The following is a 24,885-nucleotide window of genomic DNA, read 5'->3' on the forward strand; positions in this document are numbered from 1 at the left end:
ATTCCTACTTCCTGCCTTCCCACATGGCTCCTGAGTATGTTGGCCTGGTTAGCTGGCACAGGGACTAGGCAGAGGATGTGCCCCAAATGGACAGGATATTCGTACTACAACTCACATTGTATCTAAGAGCTCAGAAGGTTGGAAATAAGGGTCAAGCATTTATACAGATAATGAGAACACCCAGAGTTATATTAGACAGGCTAAATATTAATGTATAAAGGATCTAAACCCCCTTGCTTCAGGGGATAGAGTCAATCACTTACTGCTTGGGGTTAGTAAGAAACTTCACCTAGGAGCAGTTTATTTCATAATTGTGCATTATGGGTTTTCTTGCAACTTCGTCTGAAATATCTAGTACTGACCACGGTCAGAGGCAGGGCACTGGACCATTAATCTTATCTAGTTTTTGCCATTTTTCTGTTTACAGCTCATTATCTCAACTATCCAATTTCTCCCCATACCCTCCACACCAAGACATCAACCCTCAAAAAAATCCCCAAATTGATTGCTGGATTTAAATAATCAGATTTTGAGTTGCCCAAGTGCCAAAAATAAAACAAAATGCAAAAGCTATGTGGGAAGCTTCTATGGGTGTTTTTTTTAAAAAATGAACGTGGAGAATATGGCCAAATAGATATTTTCAAAAATACTTGTAAAAATAAAGACCTGGGTCCCAACGTAGACGTCATCAGCCCAGAGCAAACATTTCACATCCAGCTGTTAAACCTTTCACACACAAAGAGGGAGAAGACAGGAAGAGTTTTTAATGGATACGCTAACGCAACCTTATCTCCAGCATTGTGAATGTGCCACTGTAACATGAGCAACAAGCAGGAGGAATTGTCAACACAAGCCCCAGTGTGATGCATGAGCAGTTTCTGACAGAAGGAAGGGGAAGATTGGTTGATCCCTACCCATTTCTTTTGAAGACCTATGTTTGATCCGGAGCAATATTCCTACTGCACCAAACCTCCTCATTCCTCTCTAGGGATCCTTCTGGAGCTGCAGCACAGAGTGGAGGAGGGTATAAGCACTTCATATCTATCTAAGGTACTTGTATGCCCCGCCCATTATCATAGTCTCCGAGTGCCTCTCAGTCATTAATGTGATTGTCCTCATAACACCCTACAATGAGGTAGGGATGTATTATCTCTATTTTCAGTGAGGGGAACTGAGGCACAGATAGTGAGATTTTCAGAAGTGCTTAGATGCTCAATTCCCATTGGCACTGAAATAGGAGTTAGGTGCCTAGGCATTTTTGAAAACCCCACCATGAGAAACGGAGGCCCAGATCCTCAAAGGTATTTAGGTACCTAACTCAGTGGGAGCTAGGCATCGAAGTACCTTTAAGGATTTGTGCTGAAGTGACTTGTCCATGGTCACATAGTGTGTCTGCAGGGGAGCAAGGAGTTGAATCTGGGTCTCCCACATCCTGCCCTAATCACTGGACCATCCTTCCTCCCAGTACTCATACAGCCTCTTTCCTCCAGTCACCTTGTAGGGTGATGTCTCCTTTAAAATCTGGCTGATAGAACCTTGAGGAGCTGAGAATCTCAAGAGACAAGAGAGAACAGAATGAGGTAGGACAATGGAGGGCAGCAGAGGACACAGCAGGGTGGATCCTCATGTCCCATAGTCTACAAGGGGGAAGAGGGAAGGAATAAAACAGAAGGAGAGTTGGAGAGCAGAGGGCAACTAAAGGGAGGGAGGCCCTCCATGGCAGAAGCCCTGAGCCCTCTTGCCCCCCTCTACAACCCCACGACCAGAGAAGCCCCGGACTAGCGCCAGTCCCAGGCTGGCCCCTGCCGGCCGACCAACCTAAGCTCTGGCCTGAGCAGCCCCAGCCATTCCGGCTGGCCAACTCCAGCCCTGGGCTGGACAGCCTCATCAACCCCAGCTGGGTGGGCTGGCTGACTCCAGCCCCAGGCTGGCTGGCCTGAGCAGCCCCAGCCCAGCGTCCTGCGGCAGCAGCTCCAGCCAGGGAAGGCAGGGCCTTCACTCCCTGGCCTATTATACCCGCCGCCCATGAGGGAGACTGTGCAGAGCAAGGAGAATAGAATTTAAAAATCCTCTCTGGGTTATACCTCTGCAAAACCCTTAATTGCTGTTATCTGAGGACATGTTGACACTACAGTGGCTACAGCAGCACAGCTATGGCGCAAAATTTCTCACAGCCCTGAGCGATATAGTTAGGTTGATCTGTGATTTAGGGGTAGATCAGGCCATAATCTGAATCTGTTGCCATGCTCATTGCCTTCCAGTGCTTAATCACCTGTATGTTCTTTGTGGCAAATTGATAGACACTTTGTATTGAACATTACTATTAATTATTACTATTATTCCTATTCTGGTAATGCCAACAACATTAAGCATTAAGTTTGGCATTAAGACAAACCCTGCCCTGAAAGTCTCTGTAGCAGCACTGAAATAAGAGTGCTATTCATGTAACTAAATAGCTACTTCATCCTTGGAGATGTTTAATTCCTGCCTGGCGCACGGGAGAAGCAGTTTCCAAAATGTGACTCTGCTCCTTGTCTTGCTTGTGCGACAATGCAGTGGCAATATGCTGCCTCTTCCTCAGGCTGATGGTAAGGTTACAATCTGGCCCCAAGAGCTGGTAGATTATATGTTAAATTAAATTATTTGATTCATTTTGCCATTTTTTGCTAAATAATTTATTTTGAAGAATCCATATTTTTTTTCCAACCAGTTAGAACAGAAAGACAAGAAGCAGTGGGAGACCTCAGGTTTGATTCTGCAAAACAAACCACAACTGCTGATGTTTCACAAAACCAGAAACAAGCGTCCTCAGCCTCTCTCCAAACATGTTTTCTTCTCTTAAAGAAAGTTGGAGAGTGGACAGAAGTAGCTTGCATTGCTCTCCATGTTACTTGCCACACTCTAAGGATTTAGGAGCACGGGCTGTGGTTTTCAAAGCAGTGCAGGGTGTGTAGCCAAACATTACACATTAGCCCGAATAGAAGACATGTGGCTACATCCCCTGCCCTACTTTGAAAATATAAACTGCAAGATTTTGCATACCAAATCTTTAGCCCATCTGCCTTCCAGGAGAAGGCAATTCCTGATGATTTAGAGAAATATAACCCCTCCCACTCAGAATGCATCTAGCCAACTGCACTGTTGTATCGGAGGAGGGAGGGGGTATAGGGATAGATTCCTTCCTGATTGTAGGTGATTGATTTACACACTCAGACATGAGATTGGATTAGCTTTATTAAGTGATCTTGCAGAGCTGCAAACCTCGTTAGTGGTCATGAAATTAGGTAGCTCAATTTTTAAAATCCAGTCATAATATTTGGCTCCGTGACCACCTGCGGCATTTCTTCCCATATTTAATGGAGCAGTGTCTGACAGCCGGCAGGCTTCTCAGAAATGTTTTATTTATAATGGATAAGGTTAGCAAATTAAAAACGTTGTTCAGCTTGACGTGTTGTCCTGTACATCTCTCCTGTTCCCAAGGAGCAAAGGCAGCCCCCAGCCAAGCTTTTCATACAGCTGTTTAAAGGGATGAAGGCTGGATTTTCACTGAAAGTGTTTAGTCCTGTTTATGCCACCTCTTGGGCGAGGTGTTGTTAGAAAGCAATTTATGGAAAGTGCAAAGAACAGAGCCAAACAAACACCCCCCAAAATGACCTCTGCTGATACAGACCTATGTGCTGTGTTATATAAAGGCACTGTATGAATGTAAGATATTGGGCCAGAACCCATGGGAGGAAGCCAAGGGGAAGGGAAGTCCATGAGGGGCCTTTCATGGAATTCCCTCCAAATTCTTTGTCGGGGCAGGTTTGCCCCTCCACGGAAAAAGCAGGAGATTCAGCCCCCCAAGCCATGAGGATCCACTGAAGTAAGGGATGCCTTTGGGAGGGTCTCTGAGATTCTTCACAGCCTCCTGGCACTATGCCTTTCTCCTGGCCTTAGCCTGACGAGGATTCGCACAGCAGCACCTGCACCCTTCAGGAGGGGAAGGGGTTCTCCAGAGAACTGTACATACTTTTCAAAGCACTCTCTAAGGGGGGGACTTTCAGAGGAGCCCAAACGAGTTAGGCACCTAACTCCTGTTGAAATTCCCAGCATAAATCTGCTAAAAATACCTCCACTGTCCCCACCCTCCAAGAAAATGGTCTCCTTTTCTCCTCTCTTTAGCTTATCTGTAATTCTCAAGACTACTCCCTCCTCACATTTGCTCTTTCACTTATCCAAAAAAGCCAGATCTGTGAGGAGGTTTTTTTTTAACATTCTAGCTGTAGAAAGTTTGTATTTGAGAACAAGTTTATTCCACAGGCAAATACTTACTGTGGTTCTACCACAACAGTATCTCTTGTACTATTTTACCTGGTGTGACTGATACAATTTGTGTCTGATGGAGGCTGCTTTCATGTTGCTGAGGTATGGTGAAATGTTAGAGGTTAAGGTATTTTATTTGAATCTAGTAGGCTTTGAAGAACCATACGCAAATAAACCAAATGGCAAATGCTTGGGCAAGTTTTGAATGTACAGATTGGATGGTTTCAGTTTGAAAATTGAGACATGCTGTTATATTATGACACATTGCATGGAAGCTTTGTACAACTGTAAATGAAATACTGTGGTGTGTACTGTCTTGTCAACAGCACCTAGAAAGTATCCTGCTGTCTTCATACTAGACTCTTCTTGGTTCTTACAAACAATAAATCCAGCCATGTAGCATTTACTAACTGTACTGCTAGATGGAGCTGTTGCACAGGGTTTACAGTTAGGAATTAGCTAGCCTAGTCTTCAGCAGATGGCTCTCAGTGGAGAATTAACAATTATTCAATTAATGCCCACTGTATCAGCCAAAGCCTGAAGAAAATATTCTACTCCAGAAATGATAGAGAGCTGAAAAAGCTCAAAGCCCATCTGCTGCCAGCTTTCCCTACAACTAGCCAAAACCATAATCTGACGTGGGCCAAATCTAATCCCAAATTAGCCACTGAAACAGGGAGCATCACTAACAAGTGGAAACAATGTATATGGTCTCAAATGGTTGACACAGCTCACTTTCACAGACAAGCAGAATTTTAAATCTTGCAGAATTAGAGCCACAAGAAAAAGAAAGAGCTGGGGGAATGTCAGGAGATTTGGAGAAGAAACTAATTCTGTTGTGCAGTCACTAAAATATTTTTTTAGTCAAATTTAAAGAGTGACATGGGAGATCTTTGAGGTAAAACTCTTCTTCTCTCTTACTTAAATATCATTGGCCAGAGCCTGCAATTTAAAACTGGAATGATTTCATGAGAGTCAATTTACCGTTGTTTGGTATTTACAGAACTCTTTTCTTTTAGATGGATCCCCAAGCAATTCCCATGCTATATATATATAGATATAGATATAGAAAGTACCAATGAAATGCAGCTACCTCTGGGTGTATAGCTAAGTGGCAGATTGCACAAAAGTGAAGCAGAGGGGAAATTTTGGTCTCGGGAATTGGGGCAAACTCCTACTTTTGCAAAAGATTTGTAATATCTTTAATGCTCGCACATAGCAGAAAGGACCTTGCTTTCTAAGTTCTCATTATTTATTTGTATCTAAAAGAACAATCACACAGTAAAATATATGGAGCTCAGTTCATGCTTCTTTGGAAGGATGGAGGCTGGAGCTCACCCTGGTGGGATTTAAACCAATGGTTTAGGAAGACTATAAACTCCAAGGAGGAGATCTTCAGATTATGTAAATTGTCAAAGCTTCACTGAAGTCAATGGAGCTATGAAAATTGATACCAGCCGAGGATCTGGCCCACTTTTTCAAAGTGGTGCATTGTGGGTTAATATTAGCAGATGCTGGCTGTGTTTTGAATTATTATCTTTTTTAATATGGGGACTGAGCACAGAAAGTTTAACACAGATGATAGAGAGGAACAGAATGCCAGGGTGAGCACCTGGCATAGTGAGGGTAATTGCTGCATATGTTTTCCTAAATGATTTTGTGGAAGTAAATAATTTCTAACCCACAACCCCACCTCCTGTTATTCTACCTCTGATTACTGCAATGATGAGAAATAATAATAAGATCTGGCACTTTTATATTCCAAGTCTATTGTTGGGTCCCAAGAGATGGGGATGGTGCTGGTGTTTTTGACAGTGATAAAGAAGATGTGGGGTGTGGAAAAGATTTGGAAGGGAAGATAAGAATACAATTTTGGCTGTACTAATGTAAGCTGATGATGAGACATCCAAAAGGAGACGTCAGAGAGACAGGTGGAGATGTGGGATTGGATGGAAGGAGACAAGTCAATGATAGACAGATTTGTGAGATTTATCAGCATAGAGATGATAGCCAGAGCTGCATAAGCAGATGAAACTGCCCAGAGTCAGGGTGTACATTGAGAAGAGCAAAGGGCCAAGGACAGAAGCCTGAGGAACCAGCCGTAGACAGTAAGAAAGGAAGACACATCAAGAAAGATGGCGAGGGAACCATCAATGATGTAGGAGGAGAACAGAGAAGACAGTATCTCAAAGCCCAGAGGTGATAAGATGTCAAGGAGGAGCCTTACATAATGCTGAGCTTTTCAGTGCTTTTTAGTTACCAAGGAGAGTATGTATCTGTAAAGCATCAAGGAGGCAATATGGAAGAACCCACCTGCAGCAGCAGAAAAGAAGCAAAGTCCTTTAAAAACAAGGATCTGTTTGTTTGTTTTTGGTCCCCTCTCTCTGGACACTAACTTGCCTTGGCAGATGATGGACAGAGTTTCTGGAGCTGAATGTTTTCCTGGTTTCCTCTAGGATGGTGTGTATGCGCAGCTTAAATGAGGGCTCTGAAGTTTCCTTTATTATAATTTATAATGGTTAGCAGCAAAGGTGTGTGTGATGTTCTACAGACACATATAAAGGCAAAGTCCCTGCTCTAATTAGAAATCTGTACATGTGCAGCCCTGGATTTGTTATAGTTGGAAGGTTTGTTGTTTACTAGGCCGTTAACACATCACTAGGTATCTGTAGCTATCTGTAACCTGCTGTGTTAGTGATGAGATTGGGCTAAATTCTGTCCCAAGGTGTACACACACACACGGATCTCACTGAAGTCAACAGGAACTGTGGATGCACATGTAAGGGTAAATTTAGCTTATTCTATGTAATGCAGTGGCGTATTAACGCCTAGGCCAACAAGGCCTAGGCGTAGGGCTGCAAATTTGCAGGGGTGGCAAATTTATAATAGCAGCCAGAGGCTGCTTCCCCCGGCGCCGGTTCACGCCCTCCGCCCTCCGCCCCCGGCCCCACCCCTTCCCCACCCCCATTCCCTGCCCCCTCCCTGCCCCTATTGGTCCCCTTCTCCAAATCCCTGCCCCGGCCCCGCCTCCTCTCCTGAGTGTGCCGCATTACCCCCACTTCCCCCCTCCTTTGCGAAGCTGTTTTGCGCACAAGCACTGGCAGGGAGCGGGGAGAAGCAGGACCCGGCGGCGCGCTCAGGGGAGGAGGCAGATGATGAGCGGAGGTGAGGTAAGGTGAGCTGGGGCTAGGGCGGGGCGGCAATTATTTCAGGGCCTAAGGGCAGCAAAATCTTTAATCCACCACTGATGTAATGGCATCTTGATTTAGGGCTATGGCCACACACACTCTGCCCTCAGCAACACCCGTGCTATCCCACTCATGTCAATGTGGAATGGCACAGGAGTAACTGAGGATGGAATGTGTTTAAGAGATAATATATACCTAGGACTAGTTGTCCTCCAACAGAGGGAAATTCCCTTTAAAGAACCTGCAATGGAGATAGCCCAAAAGTTACATGATTTGCAGTCATGGCATTAAATCAATACATTCAGTCAGGCAACAGGACAGCTATTGTATATAGCACCCTGAGATCCCCACCGAGTTCAAGGTTCCACTGGCCTGGTTGTCTAAGAGACTGTCCCTGCTGCACAGAACTTACATTCTAGACAAACAGGACAGACAAGGGCGTGGGAGAAGAAAATACCTCTGTTTCACAGGTGGGGAAGTCAGATACAGAGAGACGAGGGGACTTGTGCGGTGATACACAAGAAGTTGGTGATAAAGCTGGAAAGTGAACCCACATATCCTGTGAGCTAGTTGCATGCCTTTACCCTAAGACTTTTTCCTCTCTCTCAGATGACCTGAAAAGAGAACTAACTGTCATGACACTCCCACTCCCTTTTTGCGCCGCCTGGGTTCATTAGTTAATAGTCAGGAGAAATTTAGGATTGCGAAAGTAGGACATTTTAAATATTGCTACAGGCCTATTGATGAATTTAGCATTTGGGACACGTGTACAGTAAACCTGATTATTTCCAGAAGAGCAGCTGTCATTTCCTCAAGAGCTAACTTTTCTAGCCACTTAGGAGCAACACTGTCATCAGCCAGCTAACCTGAGCAATCAAGCATTTGAGCTATTAGCCTGAAATGTGTAATTTAAAGGGGATATTTATAGCAAGATTAGCCACAGACTAGAACAGCTTCATATCAGGTCTCCTTATATAACACTGACTTTACTATCACCACGTGTTTCTCCTGGCAGTGAGTTACATGTAATTCCTTTCCTCCCCACCTAAAGGAAATGAGAGCAGCAGGTTGTGAATTCATTATTTTCTGAGAGAAACTGCAACAGCAGGAATCAGTGGAGAGGGTCAGCACTGAGGATGGTAGCCACTTGAAAACTTTCTCTGACTCTCCAGTGAATATTGTTGTCATGCTGTCTGGAATGGCTCACGACCGTGAGTGCCAACCTCATGGCAGACTGTCAAAAAGCAGGGCAGACATCCACAACTGGAGATATATTCTACAGTCATCGTTCACCAGCTCAGTAACAGGTGTGAACTCCTAAAGCACTATTACAGTCTTACCCTGGAGTCACAGACAGTCCCCTTGTGCATTCCCATCTGTCTTGTCACCCAGGCAAGCTGGACTATGTGATAGATGGTCACTTTACACCAAAAATCACAACAATATTCAGGTAACTCCCAGTCCCAAAGGACCAGTCACTTACCCCAGGTCAGTTGTACTCAGATCTCAAACCCCAAAGACAATGCCCATAGCCAATACTGTAATAAACTAACTCAAGATTTATTAACAAAGAAAAGAAATAAGAGTTACTTAGAAGGTTAAAACAGGAAACACACACACACACACAGAGTTACAGTCTTAGATTTAAAAAGATAATATAAACTTCTATAATAAGCAGCTCTATACATCCTTTAGGGCTGACCCATGCCAAGCAGCGTGGCGATCTCTTGCTTATGTTTAGGAATCTTTGCCCCTCAGAGTGCAAACAGCATAGACCTTGTCAGGGATTGTTTATCCCCTTCACCCAGATTGCAGGATGATGGGATGAGTTCATGTGTGAGTTTCCCCTTCATAGAGGGAGTTAGGAATGCAATCAACAAGGTCTCCCTCCTTGTAACATCCTCGGATGCTACACAATGCTTTTAATGGGCCGTCTTCTGTGCAGCGTGAGCACTTTACCTCAGTTAAACACTCAGTATAACTGGTGTCATAAGATACAGATATTATAAGTAAGATTAATACATGGATTCCATAAAGTCTAAACACATTCTTATGATCCTAATATCTATTTTAACTATACTAACCCACAAGTAAGCCAGACTGGTTTCCAATTACGCATCTGTCAGTGTTCAGTGAGGCCCTGGGCCTTGGCATGAGTTGGCACCTGGGCTCCAGCGTCACAACTGAAATAGTCCTAAAGGCCCAGTTGCGTGGATGAAATGACTAAGTAATCATAAAAAGTTACATACAACTGTTTGGGTTTGAAATTTCAATGACATTAAATGGCAAGGAAAAGTACTTGAGGAATTCCAGTGCCATGTCTAAACTATGTAAGCAGCCACACACTGAGGGCGTGTCTTCACTACCGGGGTAGTCGCCCTAAATTACGCTACTGCAGCTAGGTGAAGAACGTAGCTGGAGTTGATGTAGCTTAGGTCAACTTACCCTGGCGTCTTCACTGCACTGCATCGATGGGAGACACTCTCCGGTCAACTTCCCTTACTTTTCTCAGAGAGGTGGAGTTCTGGGATTGACCAGAGAGAGCTCTGCTGTTGATTTAGCGGGTCTTCACTAGGCCCACTAAATTGACACCTGCTGCATCGACTGGAGCTGCGTCAATATCCCCCGCGGTGAAGACAAGCCCCGAGAGCAAATTCTAATGTCTTCATTTTTGGACCAGCTGTTTAGCAAATATGTTTATAGATATATATAAATATACAAATATATTTGAAATTGACAACCATTGTGAGCACTGAATTCTTTCTGAAATTCCCAGCAAGAAGGGAAACTTTACAAAGCTCTCAAAACTACAGACCAAGGTAAGTAATGTGTGTGCAGTATATTTATCAAATGATCATGGACACCACAGAAAATATATAGTGGAGGATGAAAATGTATTCCCTGCCTGAAGATTCAGAGCCAGGGAAACTTATAATTTTGAGGGAGGGAGTGATTTCCCTGACTTTCCCCCTATGCAAATTAATCACCGTGAGGATGGTGAAACTATTCAATTTCAGGAAATAGTTTTTTGAGAATGGGAAGGTGAGGAATAGTTGGAGCCTTTAAAAACAAAAACGAACAGGAAGCAGCATAGCTGGGTAGTGAGATGACACTGAAGAAACCCTCAGACACCAGCAGTTAATACATATTTCCATACTATTCATAGATGAAGGATAATCTTGTAGTTAAGATACTAGCATGTTCTGTCTACGTTTCTCAGTCACTATTGTCATCTTCCACCCTCCTAACTTTTGAAAACACCTTCCTATTCTGCAGAAAGAACTGATTATAAAATAAATTAAACAAAATCAGAGGCAACAATACTTAAAGGTTTCCTTCCATAATTGTTTGCAAGGCAGCAAACCTTTTACTGGGATCACAAGCCTTTAGTATCTAAGTAAATTTTAGTGCACCCACCATTTCATTAACTATATACCAGTGCTTTTTGATATTGTGGTGTTAACATTCCCGTAAATGTGGACAATTTCTACTATTAAACTGGACCTCTCTGCTTACTAATATCCAATAAGATGATGAAAATGAAAGTGCTTCGGAATTATTGTTTCTGTCTGAAAAAGTATCCCACTTCCCTTGCTCTGCCCAGGTTCAGGGTGGCTTTCACAGATTGTATAATAGAATCATAGAAATGTAGGGTGGAAGGGACCTCAAGAGGTCGTCTAGTCCATCTTCCTGTGCTGAGGCAGGACCAAGTATACCCAGACCATCCATGACAGGTGTTTGTCTAACCTATTCTTAAAACCTCCAATGACAGGGATTCCACAATCTCTCTTGATAATCTATTCCAGTACAACCATCCTTATAGTTATACATTTCCCTTGCTGCAGATTATTTCATTTACTTTTTGTTCTACCTTCAGTAGCCATGGAGAACAATTGATCTCCATCCTCTTTATAACAGCCCTTAACGTACTTGAAGACTGTTACTGGTCCCCCCTCAGTCTTCTTTTCTAAAGACTAAACATATGCAGGTTTTTTTAACCTTTCCACATAGGTCAGGTTTTCCAAACCTTTTTTCATTTTTGTTTCTTTCCTTTTGACTTTCTCCAATTTATCTACCTAAAGTGTGTGGTGCCCCAAACCAGAAAGAATACTCTGGCTGAGTCCTCACCAATGCTGAGTAGAGTGGGGGCAATTACTTCCTTTGTCTGACATACGACAGATCCTTCTTGTGGAATAGTAGCCACTCAAAGATTAAATACAGAATCTATAAAACCTTCTTCCTTTCACAATCTCTCTGACAATGATCCACATCCCCCTGCCAATCAAAGGGCATCCAAATACACGAAATATGTAGGGAAGTAACCCAATGCAAACTGTGAAAACAAGCACCCTCTTACCAAGAGCATAGTGAATAAATCACAACGAATAATTCATCGGACCCCTTCTTCTGCTTATTGAATTTTACCAAGCAGATTGCAGCTTCCTTCAATTATTATATGAAAGCATTTGACAAATTTTGGGTGAACATTCTCATCAGTATGGATTGCTTGCACAGAGTTGTATGTCTTCTGGGTTTCCAATAGTCCCAATGCTACAATATCATTAGCCTTTATCTTGCAATGAGCTCCATGTTGTACTCACCCTCTGCACATTAGGCAGGGTGTGGTTTTGCATAGAAACTAGGAATCTCTGTGACGGAGACCACAGGAGAAAAATATTTTCAAAATTATAAAAAGACACAGAAATCAAAGGTTTTATTTCTAAAATATACACCATAGTGAGAGATACAAAGTCAGCACATTATGTTTAACACAAATGTGGACCTCATGACTTTTAAAGGGGAGTTGATTTGTATTAATGCTCACAAAGGGCCCCCTACCTCCCGGGAGGAAGATCCAGTGGAAAATTTCTAGGAGGCTCCATACCAGTGCAAAATGGAACAACCTACTCTCCAATCTGGTGGGAAGGTTGCTGATACAAATGGACTCACTGCTACATCTTCTTCATTTTGTCCTGAAATTAAAAATAAAAGTTCTGGCAACTAGTTCACTTACACTTGCAGCAAATCTTGACTAAAGACTTCCTATTTAGTACTCCCTTGGCTACATTGTTGGGATGCGCCCACAAGAACATTGGACAGCAAAGCAAAATTAATTATTAACGATCTTTACTTGTAATACATCTTCTCCAAAGTACAACATGCTGTTCTTTTTTTAAAAAGAAAAGCTGGTAATGAGGAACGGATCTGTAAAGTTCCAGGAATACAAGACGTTGCACAATCATCAGCTTGAACCTGCAAATGAAATAATTTAATACAGAGCAGTCACCTTACGATGTAGCCATCACATTACCAAAAAGTGACAGTTTGAACTGGCATTGATCCAAGGCCTATCATCAGCTATCTACCTGTTAATAATACTAATGCTCAATATCTTTGGAGATCTCTCAGGTGCCCTTTAAGCTAGTTTTGTTCATATACTTGATTTAGGGGGTAAATTCTGGCTCCTCCTCCATGGCCAAAAAGGATCCCAGTTGCAATAATACCAATCTGTTTTAGCAGGTTTTTAATCCTTGCGTCTGCACCAATGCTGAATGTGGTTTGTCACTGTCTATGTTTATAGTTACACTGTGTTCACCTGTTGTTGACACCATTGTTAGCATATGAATACTCTTTCTAATATAGGGAAGACTTTAAAAAGATGGTGGAGTATTTTGTTATTTAACATTCATAAACAGTGAGGTAGCAAAATTTGCAGATGATACATAACTACTCAAGATAGTTAAGTTCCTGGCAGACTTCGAAGAGCTACAAAAGGATCTCTCAAAACTAGGTAACTGGGCAACAAAGTGGCAAATGAAATTCATTGTTGATAAATGAAAAGTAATGCACACTGGAAAACATAATCCCAACTATACATATAAAATGATGGGGGTCTAAATTAGCTGTTACCACTCAAGAAAGAGATCTTGGAGTCATTGGGGATGGTCTCTGAAAACATCCACTCAGTGTGCAGCGGCAGTCAAAAAAGCAAACAGAATGTTGGGAATCATTAAGAAAGGGATAGATAATAAGACAGAAAATATCATATTGCCTCTATATAAATCCATGGTACGCCCACATCTTGAATACTGGGTGCAGATGTGGTCACCCCATCTCAAAAAAGATATATTGGACTTGGAAAAGGTTCAGAAAAGGGCATACAAATGACTAGGGGTATGGAATGGCTGCCATATGAGGAGAGATTAATAAGACTGGGACTTTTCAGCTTGGAAAAGAGACAACTAAGGGGGGATATAATAGAGGTCTATAAAATCATGATTGGTGTGGAGAAAATAAATAAGGAAATGTTATTTACTCCTCCTCCTAACACAAGAACTAGGGGCCACCAAATGAAATTAATAGACAGCAGGTTTAAAAGAAACAAAAGGAAGTATTTTTTCACAATGCACAGTCAACCTGTGGAACTCCTTGCCAGTGGATGTTCTGAAGGCCAAGACTATAACAGGGCTCAAAAAAGAACTAGATAAATTCATGGAGGATAGGTCCATCAATGGCTATGAGCCAGCATGGACAGGGATGGTGTCCCTAGCCTCTATTTGCCAGAAGCTGGGAATGGGTGACAGGGGATGGATCACTTGATGATTACCTGTTTTGTTCATTCCCTCTGGAGCACCTGGTATTGGCCACTGTTGGAAGACAGGATACTGAGCTAGATGGACCTTTTGTCTGAGCCAGTATGGCTGTTCTTATGTTAGTGTTAGCTTTCATTTGTTTCTAACCCCTCGAATTATCTGTATGCGCTTGGACATTTTAGCACCTTGTATCTCAGCAGTTGCACTTCAGTCCAATTGTGTTGCAATAGGTGAAGAAAACAGTTTAGTAATGTAGTCCCAGATCCACATGGGTATTCAGGTGCATAACTCCAATAGGTGCCTAAATATCTTTAAAGATTTGGGCCTCACAGTCAGCAAATTGACACACAAAGAAACAATCTAGTTTATTAAAAGATATATACAACTGAAAGGCTAGGTGGCACAGTTGGGTAACATTTGGTATTGGAGATTTAGTTTAGACTGATCTCTACCAAGCAAGTTTGGTTGTCTCCAATCAAACTGGAGTTCTGTGTCCAGTTTTGAGCCCCACACTACAAGAAGGATGTGAAAAAATTGGAAAGCGTCCAGCGGAGGGCAACAACAATGATTAGGGGACTGGAACACATGACTTATGAAGAGAGGCTGAGGGAACTGGGATTGTTTAGCCTGCGGAAGAGAAGAATGAGGGGGGATTTGATAGCTGCTTTCAACTACCTGAAAGGGGGTTCCAAAGACGATGGATCTAGACCGTTGTCAGTGGTAGCAGATGACAGAACAAGGAGTAATGGTCTCAAGTTGCAGTGAGGGAGGTTTAGGTTGGATATTAGGAAAAACTTTTTCACTAGAAGGGTGGTGAAGCACTAGAATGTGTTACCTAGGGAGGTGGTGGAATCTCCTTCCTTTGAAGTTTTTAAGGTCAGGCTTGACAAAGCCCTGGCTGGGATGATTTAGTTGGGGATTGGACCTGCTTTGAGCAGGGGGTTGGACTAGATGACCTTCTGAGGTCCCTTCCAGCCCTGATATTTTATGATTCTATGAAACGCTGACAAATATTTATCTAAATCATTCACCTTACAAGATAGCATGATTGACCACCAGTTACTCAATATACAATAACTAGTATTCTGGTACAAAAAAGCTCCACTTCCTATTCAACACACACACTTATTGTTCTATTGACCTACATTTTAAAAAAATGACTAGTGACACTGGGTTGTTCCATTCTTGAGATGCCTCCAATGGGCATGATTTGGTGAGAGCACGTGCTCTGCATTTTCTCAAAATCTGGCTCTGTTAAGATGTCTCAAGTTGGGCGCACATGAAAAAAATCACTGGCTGCTTATGTCTAAATGTATACTATAAACCTTGCTTCCTGACATATTTCATTAACATTCAGCAACAGTAATTGCCTGCTAATTATTAGATCAGTAATAGGTTTTGTATCATCATCTATTACACCATGATTCCTAAAACATATATTACTATTCATCCCCTGGAATTTATTGTATTTAACACACATTAAGTGTCTTTTTAAATCTCAGTAATATGTCTATTTAGGAATTTTAACTTATGCATTTAAATTAGATTTAATAGGAGAGGCTATTTTGAAGCTTAAAGTTTGTCCATTAAGAATATCTCTCAGGCTACAGAGATGAAAGGTGTGCTACAGGCGTTTTTAATTAAAACCAAGATGATCTTACAGAACAGGACTGGAGAATGGAGATATCATATTCTAATGGACTGGCAGAACTGGTGAATTTCACCTGGGATTAATTTTACCCAAGATCTTTTGTGCCCCAAATCCCACATTTCAGCCTGTCTCGATGATCTCTCCTGGGTAGCTCACACTCATCTGAAACATAACATGGAGAAAAAGGAACCTCTAATCTTACTCCTGAAACCCTCCCACATTCTCGGTCCCTGTTGACACACCACCATTCTCAGGCCTGTAAACTGGGAGTACAATGGCCATTCATGCATTCCCAAAATATTGGACATTCTACTACTTCTGGGAATGGCATGGGCCCATCCATATCTATGTGAGCCTGCCCCTGCTGGCATGAATGTGTAAGGTCATGCCGCACAGGGGACACTGTTTTGAAGACCATCCCATCTCACCCCATCTCCCACTAGCATGAGTGTGAGATCATGCCATGGGGGGCAGGGTGGTGTGCTTTTCAAAATGGCATCCCCCATCCAACACCTTAGAAAAGCAGGACTGTCCAGCTTAAAACTGGACGAGTGGCCTGCCTAACTGGGAATCATCTTTGACTCCTCCTTGCTGTGACCTCAGAGAGCATCTGGCATCCAGCTCCTCCAGCTTCTTCCTCCATTACATTTCTAACAAATTAAAAAAAAAATCAGATGTTTTCTTTCTGTCCAAACAGCTCAAACTCTCTCGCCATCACCTCCTGTCTCATTTACCACAACATCCTAGGATTGCCACAACCCCACCGGCCTCCATCCCACATCTCAGCCCTTGAGGAAGCCCCCTACTGTCCCCTCCCAGGATCCCCTGCTTCCCCCATCCCTCTCCTTACCTCTCCCTGCTGGAGAGCCTCGGGTATGTCCCACTTCCCGGTGCCTGGGGCTGAGAGGAACTGCTGCAGTTTCAGCAGATTGGAGGCCCCGCACGCAGAGCAGGACCTGCGTGCCAGCTGTGCTCCCAGCCATATGATGTGCATGGAAGTTAAAAGATTGCTGCATGGCCACAGGGAACATTGGTTCCCAGTCGGAAAAAGGAGGCACATTAAATCTATTTACTGGCAACCAGCAGGGCCATACAAAAACTGGCCAGGCAGGTTAAAAACCAAACAGGTGACAACCCTGCAACCTCCTCCTCTCTGGCTTGCCTGACACCCACTTGCACCTCCCCCTCCCTACAATGCAGCCATTGAGATCATCCTCCTGTTGCTCGGACCATACCATTCACTTTTTGGCTTTCTCCACTGGTGATAATATATGTATGCAATATTGACAATGTATGAACAAATTATGTATAATTGATCCTCCCCCATCTTCACCTACCCATCTTATGTTGCTTGCTTTCTTATGCTGTAAGCTTTTCATGGCAGGGACTGCCTATCTATGTATTTATATGGCACATAGCAAATGGGGATCCTAATCCTGACTGGGGCCGCTGGGCACTCTCATAGTATAACTACTAAATAATAATAATTAATAATTTCTTAGGAAGACTATTCCTCAGTACATTTTAATAAGGAAATACCAGGTGATTAACACTGAAACAACTCAGTGGGGCAGTTCATTTATGCAAGGCAAGTAGAATTGGACCCTTTGAACTACTGTGTGCATTAAGCTTGTAGTTTTTTTTAAAATACATGTTATTGCATGTTACATATTAACTGAGGCAGGGCAGACAACAGTAATTCCATTTTGTGAAAGATTTTGAGATTCAAAATTTGGTTTTATTCTGATTTGGAATGAAAAAAAAATCAAAATTCTCCATGTAACAGAAATCTAAAAAAATTAAATTTTCCAAAATTGAAATCTTTCATTTTGAAACAGAATTCTGCCTGGTGGGCTGATGGGGGCCTGGAAATCCTGGTTCTACAGCAGCCTAAAGCCTGGGACTTTGGGAGCTGGATATTCCACAGGACTTTGACTGCCAGGCCAGCTGTCTCTGTGTGTTGCTGAGTCCCTGGGAAGCTGACTCCCAGGAGTCAGGCAGCCTGGGGAGCCAGCTGGTCCAGAAGTCTTGAGGATGCCCATTCTCAAGCAGTCCATCTGGAGGACTACCCTAGAGCTGTGGTCTCTAGACACCTGGGCTCTCCAGCAGTAAGTGGGCTCCCAAGGAGCTGGGCAGGTAAACTGGCAAATTGCAAAAGCTGGGTTCCATTGGAACACCGCTGAAGAAAACCCCTTTTTGGGCAAAGTGTCAATTTTGGCAAACTGGCAAATTCCAGTGAAATGAAAAATGTTTTCTTTGAATTTTTCTGCCCAGCTCTAATATTAATAACGTATCAAGACACCTATCAAGCCATTGAAGCTGCTAGGTAAACATCTACACCTCATCCTACTGACTATCTGCAACTTCTTTCCAATGGTCATCCTTGTTTTTAACTGTAAAATGCCCTTATGTCATATGAAGCAACTGTACGTATTTAAATTCAAATACGAACTATATACCTGTATTTGCAGGAAGTGTATGGGGGAACATTTCTGCTTTCTTTCCAAAAGTACTTCAGATTTTTTAAGACCAATGCTTAAATTATTCAGGGTAGCTTTTTAAAATACGAATGAGAGAAATGGGTCATCTCAATTTTGGGTTCATTCCCCCAAGACTAATGAAAACCCCATTGTTCATAATGATAGCACATCCCAGATTATCAGGCAATCAAGTGCCTTTCAAGATGAAAAACATACATTCAGGGTGGCTACCAGTGCAATTCTGTGGTTTTTTTACTCTTGTACAACTGACAGGGATATGGTCAAGGACTTCATCTTGGGGCCCAGTCTTCATACAGTGCATGAACAGGCCAAGCACGGAAGCTTAGCATAGCTCAGTGAAAGAATCCTTAGCACCTATCTGCGGTTTAGCACCAGGTCACGATGGCAACTTACCAACACCCTGGACTGCCAATTGTAGAGATGTTTCAGAGTAGCAGCCATGTTAGTCTGTATCCGCAAAAAGCAAAAAAAAACCTGTGAAACCACCTGATCAACATCCTATACAACAAAATTGCAAACAGATGGACATCATACCAAAAGGACTAAAGGTAAAAAATCCATTACAATCTACATATCCCACAGACTATGCTGAGAGATTGTGCCACACACTCTCAAAGAAACTGTGAAACCACCTGATCAACATCCTTATACAACAAAATAAGTACTCCTGTTCTTTTGAATTAGAGATGAATAGCAGACCTGGCTTGCTGCTTCCCTCTCCCTGTATCTCACACATGGTCTTGGCAACGCACGGCCAGGCCAGTTGGCCATGCTGTGTCCATGTTACCATTTGTGGGTGATACGCTCATTCCCCACACCATCTTCCTATATGTCCCCTGGAGAACGCTCGTGAAATCTACTTCTGTGGCAGGCAGGGAACATATAACCTAGTGTCCCTGAAGCAGAAACTCATTGAATCCACACTGAAATAAGCTCTAGCTCTAGTTACTTTTATTGTCATTGTGCTCTTCATTTGTAATATTTAGGACCTTCAAAATACACAGCCACATTTTCACAGCCCTGTACAGCTGCTACGCCATGTGCAATCCCCATATAGACCCATGGCATGGAGCAAAGTCTACTTTTTCACATAGAGGCCTCCAGTTATGCCATTCTCAGTCAGAACATGCAAATACCAATTTGTAGGATTTTGCCTATGCAAAAGAGATGCATAAAGGGTTACATCCTTCCATTTAGCATTGAACTTTGGCTTGAAAATTTCCCCTGACAACAATTCCATCAGTTCCTCCATTTTAAAACACTGACTTCTCTTCCTCTCTCCTCCTCCTTTGTTTTTAATTATGTAGCACATGAAAAACACACACTATTTCCTGGTCTTTTATGGTATGTCTACATGGCACTGTAAGTCCAGGGGGTTCATGGGACTTGAATCAGATGATCCATGTTAGAGAACCCTGGGATTGAGTGTCTACACTGTTTCTTAATGCCAAGTTAGGATGTTTTTAACTTGGGCTTGAACCTAGGGCTCTGGCATCCACACTGCAGCACACAGACCTGAGTCAAAGCAACCATAAACACAGTCCCTAGTGTCCTCATGAAAAGGGGCTGCTGTAGCCCTTTGTCCATGGTGCACTGTGGGAAAACTTTACTGCCCTCCCTGCACATTATAGGAAATTAGAGCAACCCGCCCATGCAGCCTGCTGTGGAGACAATTTGATCTTTGCGAGCCCAGCTGCTAGAGCCAGCAACATGGAGGAGGCACCTTTTGAAGTAGTTCTCTTGCTTGTGCTTTCACTCCTGTATCAGGAAACGGGTAATGCATGTGGTAGGTGTTGGTGGACATTTTGGCAGCATTTTCTGACCCATAGATTTCATAGAGGAGGAGGCGGAGGAGTACCCTGGCATGGCAGACTCGCACTGACAGATACTGCTCAGTACAACTGGCATAGCTGCTGATGCCCCTGATGTAGGCTGGTGTTTCTGGTGCAGGGCCATGAGACTGGGTGGGACCACGTCACCATGCAGACCTGGGATGCCCAGCAGAAGGTCCAGAACTTTTGCATGAAGAAAGCTCCATATCTGGAGCTTTGTGCGTACCTTGCTCTGACCTTCCAGCATAAAAACATGCATGAGGGCACCCTCGCTGGTCCAGAAGAAAGTTACTCTAACTGTCTAGAAGCTGGCTACCCCAGACTACTACAGGTAGTCGCTAATCTTCAGTGTTGGAAGACTGAGTGTGAGAAAAGTGGTGGCAGAGGTTGCTGAGGCAATTGGGTGTGTGGTGCCCATTACAGATATAATGGAGGTAATTGCTAGATTTGAGAGGCTGGGGTTTCCACATTGCATTGGGGCTATTGATGGGGCTCATGTGCCCCTAGGTTGTCCTCCTCAAGGACCACGAGTACATAATCTGCAAAGGGTACTACTCCATTGTTATGCAGGCCCTTGTGGACCACAGAAGCCAATTTATGAATGTCAGTGGCGGCTGCACTGGGAAAGCTCATGATGCCAGAGTTTTTCATCTCTCAGGCATCTATATTCTTGGACAGGCTGGAAACTATTCCCACTAAATGACATTTTCATAAACGGTGTTATTGTCCCCAATGTTGTTCTGGGGGACCCTACATGTCCCCTTTCGCCTTGGCTTATGAAACCAGACCCTGATTTCAAAGGCCCTGGCAAAAGACGGTTTAATTACACTCCCAGGAGGTGTAGAATGGTTGTTGAATGTGCTTTTGGCAGACTGAAATCCCATTGGAGATGTCTACAGACCCATTTAGATGCCAGGGCCATCCATGCTGGCCGCATTACTGTGGCTTGCTGTGCTCTTCACAATCTCTGTGAAGCCAGAGGCGAGCCACTTCCCCCTGAATGGACCTACGGCACCCAGAGACCACTGAATCAGTGCCCTCAGCAGGAAAATGCAGCTAACACTGCTGGAGTGGATGCAGCCAGGCAACAGAAGTCAGGAATGCTTTGTGTTCTTTCATTATGGACTTCATGGTCCAATGGAAGAGGGGGAATAATACCACTAAGAATGTAGTTGTGGGGGGAAAAAGGGGCTAGTTAATTCTCAGGGGGGAGGTTCAATGCTTAGGAGGGATGTAGGCTTGACTGTCATGCAATATACTTATGAATGACATGATGAATAATTAATCAGGGGTGGTTTATATATGGAATTCATTGAAGTGTGAATTTCTGTAGCTAAGGAAATAGCGGAATAGTGTTTGCTTAGTAATGCACAATTGTTCCTGATTATGGTTTCAGCTTTATTATCTCAAAGCATGATTGTACCATGTAATGGAGTGATAGCAATAAACTTTCTTGATGACATGACAGGCTTTATTTGTAATAATGTATTAAAACAGTGCAACAGTCACCCAGTGTTGGGCGGGCCAGCTGCCATTATAGAACCCCAACATGGGTAATAGAAGAATATTTACCAAAAAAACCCCCCAAAACATGGCAAACCTGGCCCACCCCCCAAAGCTATATGTCCCCATGTTCTCCTTACCCCTCTTTCCTAATTTTGAGCACACTTGGTGCCAGGGAGGGAGGTATCCCCAGGAGGCGGTTCAAGAAGGAAGGCTACTGAAGGAAGGGGTTTAGTTGCCCTGCCAAGCTGCTCATGGGGCCAGAATGCATGGGCTGCCCCAACATGGAGCTGTCTAAGCTACTTCTGAACTGAGGGTATGTTGCAGGGGGATCAGGCTGGGGTGCGGGAGGGGGAGGCAGCAGGAGCTGGTGTTTTTCCAGGTGGAGATGAGGTGCTCAAACAGTTCTCTCTGTCCTCCTCCTTTAGCTGCAGTTCCTGTTCCAAAAACTGCTTTGCAAGAGCCTGCTCCCTCACTGAAACTCTGCCTTGCAGCTGTTCTGTGAGCCCCAGCTTTTCCTCCTGACTCACAGCATGCCATTGCTCCAGTCTTGCAACCCTCAGCTCTTGGACCTGCTGGTCTACCCTCTCATGAGCTCAGGCCATAACTTCATCACAGAAATGCTTCCTTTGGAATGGTCCGTGAAGGTACATTGGACCAGGGATCGAATTCTTGATGTACAGCAGACAGCAAAGATGGAGGAGCCTGAAATTAGGCTAAGAAACAGAGGGTTATTGTCTAAAGCTGCTCAGGCATGGAGCACAGAATTAGTTCTGGAATCTCAAGGACATAGAAAAAGCTTGAAAATGTAACTGTACAATTGTCTCTGTACTTCTGTGACCACCATTAACCAGGCTGTGTCCAGACAGAACATGTGGACTGAAGCATCCTCTTCACCATATATATTTCAGTATTGAAATGTTATATACAAATGTTACATTTCAATACTGAACCAATATATATGGTGAAGAGGATGCTTCAGGCCACGTACTCTGTCTGGACACAGCCTGGTTAATGGTGGTCACAGAAGTACAGAGACAACGGTAGTTACATTTTCAAGCTTTTTCTGTTTTATGAAAATTGTGTAACTATTTGTTATGTGGGGAGGGTGGCTAGCGCTGGTGCTACATAAGGTTTTTTCCATCATTTCAGGCCTTTCACATTTTGGAGGACAGAACTGTTCTTCTGGTGTGTGTCACAGGGCAAGTACACCCATTCCTCTTTTGGGGCCAGGCAAGGGCATTGTAGACTCATGGCTCAGTCCTCCTGGCCTCAGGGTGGTCTGGCCTAGTGATCTGAGACAATATAGTTGCTCTTTCTCACAGGGTGGTATGGCCCAGTGGCCAAGGTCAATATAACTGCCTCTCTTGCAGGGCTTGGCCATTAGGTGACACAAGTCAATATGGCTGCCCTCCTTAGCAGGGCAGTGCAGCCTAGTGGCCAGAGGTGGTGGGTCACCACCCAGGGTGTGTGTGTGACCAGCATAGGGAGACTAGGGCCCTCCCTACTTCACTGGGTCCCAGCTAAGGGCCCTGTCAGCAGCAAGTGCATTTGCCACTAGGTCAGCAGGGATCCAACTGAAACACACTGACTTACTGCTCAGTTCTACACCCAGATCAATGTCTAGTTCCCCCAGGCCACTTCCTACCATGTCTTCCAGTGGCACAGTCTGAGTCTCCTGGGTCTCCGGATCTGTCCAGTGAAGCTCCCAGCAGTTCACTGTCTCCTGGGTGTCCACAGGTAGCTGACTGTCTATCCAGATCCTAGTGGGCTTGGTCTCACACTCCCAGGCAGGCACCTGCAGCATACATCCTCCCTCATGGGCCATCAGCCCAGATGGAGCTGTGCTACTCCCTTTTATACTGCTGTTCCAACTGGAGCATGTCCAGCAGAGGCGAGGGGGTGTGGCTTCCTCAGCCCACAGTGTGGTGTTAACCCCTCCTTGTCCAGTGTGGGGCCAGTACACCCGTCACAGCGCCCTACTGACAAAGGGAGATGTTATTCCAAGCTGCTGGTAGGATACCTGCAGTGTAGGCAGTGCCTGAACAGCACATCTGTGAGTGGAGTGGCCTCGTCAACTACCAAGCTTGCCCTGGAAAATATGCCCTTCCCCACAGTGTGACTAGCTATGTGGAGTTCGTTATTCAGGAAAAAGTTTGCAGCCATCAGCAACCAAGACTGGGTCAGAATCCATGAGAGAATTAACAGGATGCTGCACTAGCTCACACATGGCTTACCCTGTTATTGCGGCATGCAAACACTCAGCCTCTTGCCTCCCTCCTGTCCCCCGGCACATTTCTGGACAAAAGATGACACCCCCTTCGTACTTGGGAGAAATGATGTTGTCACCTATGGACTGTCTCTAACTGAAATGGACTAGATTTGGAAATAGAACACAGTTTCCCAAACACTCACATTTACTTCCCTGTTTCCAGGCGGCTCCATAGCCTATTGAGTGGTTACAGAGCAGCACAATTTAAGCCATTATTACTTAAAGGACAACATGAATGACAATCGCAAACATCTGTGACATTACAGTAAAAATACTCTTCAAAGCTGTTTCTTACTGTTTGCAGTTCTCAGTCAGCATTTTGTACACCACGTGGTGGGGAGAAGCGGGGGATGCCAAAGTGCCGTGATGCAATCTGCCATTAGCGGATAAACACACGCTGGTAGCTGGGGCTTCTCATAACTTTTGCACTGGTTCTTAGAGCGGAAATCCCTACTATTACTGTAGTAATAAATTTTAAATTGGAGTCAGAAACTTACTGGGCTCTCAGGCGGCTTCTGTCTCCACCGGGTTTGCTGCAGGTTTGGCAGTGGGGTGTTCCTCAGGGCAGGGATCAAACAGCTTTTCCAGGTAGGGAGCTAGAATTTGCGGTTGCTCCTGTTCCACAGCCTCCTCTGGGACTGGTGTCAAAAACAGAGTCATTTTATGCTCCCTACTCAGCTCCTGCTCTGGCTCACATCAGCCCCCAGGCTGGATTCAGGGGCCAGCAGCACACCATCCTGGCTGACCAGGGCATCATGCACCATAGTTGGCTCCGTGCTGGGTGCAGTGCCCAGCACCCGGTCAAACTCATAAAATGAGAATGAGGTTGGAGAGTTGCCTGAGGTGCGGTTTTAGTCCCTGGTTTTCCAGTACTCACTCTTCATTTTCTTAATATGTTCTCTGCACTGGTCACTGGTCCGGAAAATTTGCAAAGCTGCCAGCTTTTCAGATGTCTGCTGGCACCTGTAGTCATTCCTGGTACTTTTGTTAAAGTCCACAGTTTTACTGGCCTCACATCAGAGATTCACTAAAATTTGACT

General features: G+C 44.0%; 1 long non-coding RNA gene across 1 annotated transcript; it reads right to left on the minus strand.

The window, feature by feature from the left end:
• Nucleotides 1-12,284: 12,284 nt before the first annotated feature.
• LOC141988063 (uncharacterized) lies at nucleotides 12,285-24,624 on the minus strand. The gene is made up of 3 exons (XR_012639645.1): nucleotides 24,343-24,624; nucleotides 18,632-18,685; nucleotides 12,285-12,466 (listed from the first exon to the last, which is right to left on the minus strand). It is a non-coding gene; the product is annotated as an uncharacterized LOC141988063 (long non-coding RNA).
• Nucleotides 24,625-24,885: the final 261 nt, after the last annotated feature.

This window comes from Natator depressus, chromosome 5 (assembly GCF_965152275.1).
Source record: "Natator depressus isolate rNatDep1 chromosome 5, rNatDep2.hap1, whole genome shotgun sequence".
In the NCBI taxonomy this organism is placed as follows: Eukaryota; Metazoa; Chordata; order Testudines; family Cheloniidae; genus Natator; species Natator depressus.